Source organism: Aphis gossypii, chromosome 2, assembly GCF_020184175.1.
Source record: "Aphis gossypii isolate Hap1 chromosome 2, ASM2018417v2, whole genome shotgun sequence".
Classification (NCBI taxonomy): Eukaryota; Metazoa; Arthropoda; class Insecta; order Hemiptera; family Aphididae; genus Aphis; species Aphis gossypii.
Window position 1 is genome coordinate 66,528,780 of NC_065531.1, and position 5,130 is coordinate 66,533,909.

A 5,130-nucleotide genomic window follows, 5' to 3' on the forward strand; every position below is an offset into this window, starting at 1 on the left:
GATTCAAGGTAACTACTGTTAGGTAAAGGTGATGGAGATTCATAAGGGAGAAAAAAATGTTTTAGGTGAGAGGAGGAACGTGTTTTAATTTTTTTTTAACTAGGAAAGTCGGCATTTGTAAGGGAAGTCTGGACAGATGTATTTTTGGCTAGAAGAGACTGTCTGTTCAAGCACCATCGGCGTTTTAAAGCATAATACATTACGCGCCACTGTTGCGCGTGATATTGCCAGCACTGCTGGTTGTTGGTCAGACTACCAGGGCCGCCGGGCCGACTATTGCGTCCATCCAGCGTCGCTTTTCTTCTAACCTATTATTATTATTCGTTTTGCCTGACTTCATAACCTTTTCTGTGTTCCTAGATATCTTATTGTTGTTGTACACAAACCACGTGTACTGTGTGTGTAGTGTCACGTTACAAAATAAAAAGGTCTTTGTATACCTCATCACATTTGCTACGTCCGGTATCATCAGCCATACACGAGCAGATCAGCCCGCGGACAAGACGAGGACTAGGCATACCAGCTCCGGAGTGGTCTAATGTTCTGTCCCCCTTCAAATATAATATGTATTGTTACACTAATATACATTTACATTAAATATTAATTGTATTCATTTCTTAGCCTAGTACCGTATTGACTTATGTTCACTGGGGAATCACTCGGAGGAGTTAGGCTGCCGGCGTTAGCCATAATCGTTACACACGTAGCCAACACTGTCTATTTACAATTTCAGAATATTTAAAAGCGGAGATGTGATAGTTATTTTTCCTCAAATCTAAAGCTTCGCGGTATGATATGTTTTCGGTTGCCATGATTTTTTAAATTTCTTTTTGGAATAACCATTCACAGCAACTATGAGGAAGACTACAAAAAATGCAAACTGGGTCCGTAGTATGGGCCGACGGGCAGGCATTGAAAGAGTAGTCGTCTCCACTACAATGGCTACATCCAGGTTTGCTGTGGCAAAATTTTTGAGTGTGATCATAACGAAGGCAGCGATTACACTGAACAGGAGATCTTATGCTAGATTGGACGTCGAAGAGCATGTTGTATATTGAGATATGGCTAGGGATTTTGGGAGGTGCAAATTTAAGCTCGACGATCCATGTTTGGATAATAATATTTTTTGACCGAAATACGTTTAAATGTTTCTACTGGAACAGAAGAATGGAGGCCATCACGGAAGTTTTCTTCAGAGAAAGAATTATCAATTTTAATAATTCCGAACGAATATATGAGCGTAGATTGAATAGTAACAGTAAAACCATTAATGCTCAAAATATTTTAATATAGGCAAAAATTATCATTAGTCACAAAGTTGAACGTGATTTTGATTTTATTTGAACTAGCTGGCTTAGTTTTAGTAATGCCTTTAAAATTGGAGGAGAATAGTTTAGCAGCTTTGAGCGGGTGCCAGTTACCAAGATTTTCACTTGGATCAATACATTCGACTAAGATTAAAACTGGGCCGGTATAATCATGTGAAAAAAGACGCAGCGGAGAATTTTTATTGTCGTAATTATTGTGTTGGTAGTCCATATTTGCTGAGGCCAACGACGTAGAATGATTATCAATCTATGTATAGAGGAGACCGGAATAGAATCGACAATATTACTAGTATTAGCATTAATATCTATTAACATTGCAGTAGAGGCATTTGCGGAGGGAGATAAAAGATTATTGTTGTTATAATTGAATGCCGTATCGTTTGTGATTAATGATGGTGGGTTAGATATAATTTGTTGAAGACTTGAAGAAACAGGACTTGATGCTTTTAGAGTAGACTTACGATTTTTCTTCGAAGTTTGAGTGAGCCAGTCGGAATCAAGATCGTGGTTAATACTCAAAGAAGTTTTCATTTTGGAAGTACTGGGCTTTTACGATAAGTGATACTACACACAATGAAAACTAGATACGTCCGAACACAATGACTGTCGGGACAAGACTGACTATAGATTTTCAATATATTTTAATTAATAAATTAACATGTAACTTATTAGAAAATTCCAGGGGTGGATCCAAAAATGTATCAAGGGGGGGGGGGTAATACGTTACTTAACGCTGAATATAACTAGTATTTCTCACAAGTCGCAATGTAATAAATGTGTATATAATAAGCTCAAGGGGAGTATTTACCGTATTACCCCCCCCCCCTTGGATCTTCCACTGGAAGATTCGAATTACATTTTTAATTTTTTCCAACCAACAAATAATTTTTAATCGATATTTATAGATAAACAACTAAAACAAATTCTTATACCAGTTACCTATACCTATAAGCTATAATTAGCTGTAAAGTGGTCGAAGTATTTTGAATCAATTTTGTCGTAAATAGAAAATGATGATATAATTAATATTCTATGTAAATTTCAAGTAGGTACCTGGTACCTACTATCTAAAGTTATTCATTTTCGAGTTACACAAAAAAAAAACAAAATTGATTTTGCTAATATTGGATTTGGGTATATACATGTATTTAGTTAATATTTTATGTTAACAACAATATAAACTTAAAATAAGTAGAATAAAAGAACTAAATAAAATGATTATTTTATACTATAGCTACAAAATGAATTAATGCCTAATGGGTATGATGTTCAATATTATAATACATTTATAACAAGTTATGACTTTTATAAATTTATTTATTTTTAAAACCATTTATAAAAATAAAATAATTACAATTACCTATACCTAATATAAAAATATTAACATTTAACACATTTAAAAAAATAGTTAAACTATCATCATTGCCAAGAATTTCAATTAATATTTTGATCTTGTGATCATTTTATTTTGGATAGGTATGTAAGGTATGTTAAAACACACTATATTAAAACAATTAAACAATCAACGACAACGTCCGGTTAATAACTGAATTTATTAATGACACAACCACACAAGTATCACTCGGTATGGTCCGTTCTTCGGATACCAGTATGACCAACCTTCTATAACCATATTATAATAATTATTTCTTTAAAAAACTTAATGTATAACAGGTACTTGTTAATTATTTATCCATTTCACAATTGAAGAAAAATTAACGGTGAAAATATGAATATTAATCAATAAGCGAGGATAGTAGGAAACTCTTCTTTCAAAAGAATTAAATGAAAACAAACTTACAGTGCGACCGAAAAAAAAATTTTTCAACTGAAAATGTCATAAATAGATTATAGGCATAAGGCAATGGCGTAAATACGGGGATGCAGGAAATGCGGTTGCAGTAGGGCCCTAAGTTTAAGAGGCCTTTCTGGTTACTGTTTTTTTTATCATTAATAAAAAATATTTGTATTGGAATTTTAATTATTATTTGACATAATATAATATAATATAGGGCTGACACCTTATTATTCAATACATCTTGCCGGAAACCATATGCATACCATGATTAACTAATTAACTAGTTAACCATGTATGGTAATTAATGTTTTTATTTATTATCAATTGTATGAACACGGTATGATCGCAAAAAACCATTTTTAGTTCTATAGTCTGCGCAATATACGTCACTTGCTTACCTACATATTATTTTGATATTATCAGTAACATTATTTTGACTTATTATCAATAGGGTTTTCGATGTTTTCAATATTTTGTTATTCCACAAAATATAGTATTAATTCATTGAATTTTTATTTTGTTTTTTTCACTTGAAACTATATAATATAATATATGCAGTGGCTCCTATGTGTTCTGTTTCTGGATGCATGACAGAGATACTGTCTAGGTACAAATTGATTACAAGTGAAGAAGAAGTACCTAGGTTAGTGGTTACATAGGTTTTCACTATTAAACAATTGGTTTGACCTCAAGTACCAGTAGATAAACATGCGAAAGATTATGGAAAAGATCATGATGTTCAAAATAAAATTTTAAACAATATGAACTAATTCATTTAAAAAATGCGTGTCTATAAACATAGAAAATTATTACCATTCTAAAAAGGTTGACAGTAAAAATATTTTTTTCTTTTATTTTATGAAGTATAATATATTTTATATTATAAATGAAAATTGTACAAATATAATTTATATATTGTATAACATAGGTACCTACTAGATTTTATTACAGGTATACTCCGAACAAATATGTCTCTTATAAATCTTTTGAATGATTTTAAAACAAATTATAAAGAAAAGTTTTATTATAACTAGAAGTGTAAACCAGGATTTTCAGGAAAACTTTTTCAGCTTTGTTAAAGGAATGGCAAGAGGAAATTATCATTTAACTCCTTTTGAATTCAAATATAAGTATGTAAAAACTTTTAGTTTGTATACTTATTAATTATAATATTTTATTAATTAATTTTTGTGTAAAATACTGAAAGTTTTTATTTAGTGATCATTTTAAGGCCTAATACTTAAGCAGTCAGATTTTTATGATAATCATATTAGAAGTTATAAAATATTACCCTATAGCATGTACTTTTAAACATTCAGTTCACTATATTATTGGCTACTTACTCTATTCTAGTGAACCATAAGAAATGAAATGTATTATTATTAATATTTCTATAAATTAAGAAAGTTCTCAAATATTTTTATTTTAAATTCTAATAAGTAAGTTTGTTTTTAATTTTTATACATTTTTTTTTTTTTTGTATTTGTATTAAATACAAATTTACCAAAAAGATTTAGTATTATATGTACTCTAGATCAGACCTTAAACAATTGTTCACAAATTCCAGCAAAATTACATCTAATTATAATATCATATAAATATAATTTTGATAAATCAACTTAACAATTTTCTCTTAAAACTCTTTCTAGGTATTGTTATGAATACCATAGTATTAGGTATACTAGGTATATTACATTAGATAAGGTTAGGATAGGGGCGCTCGTATGCGGGGATTAGTGCTTAGTAAGCTTTAATGCTCGGATGACATCCAATAGAGAGTGACAGGTGTCACTCACCTGAAATATTCTTTAAATTGTCTAATTTGATCATTTTTAAAAATTACAAGTAGAACTGTTTTAGTTCGGACCTATTTATATATTATTAAATTCTGAAAAAATCCAGGAGTAAATTAATAGTAAAAATGAATAGTAAGTATATCCAAATGAAATCAACAAACAACATTTAACTAACGCATCAATAATTAAGTTTTATTTTTAATCAATA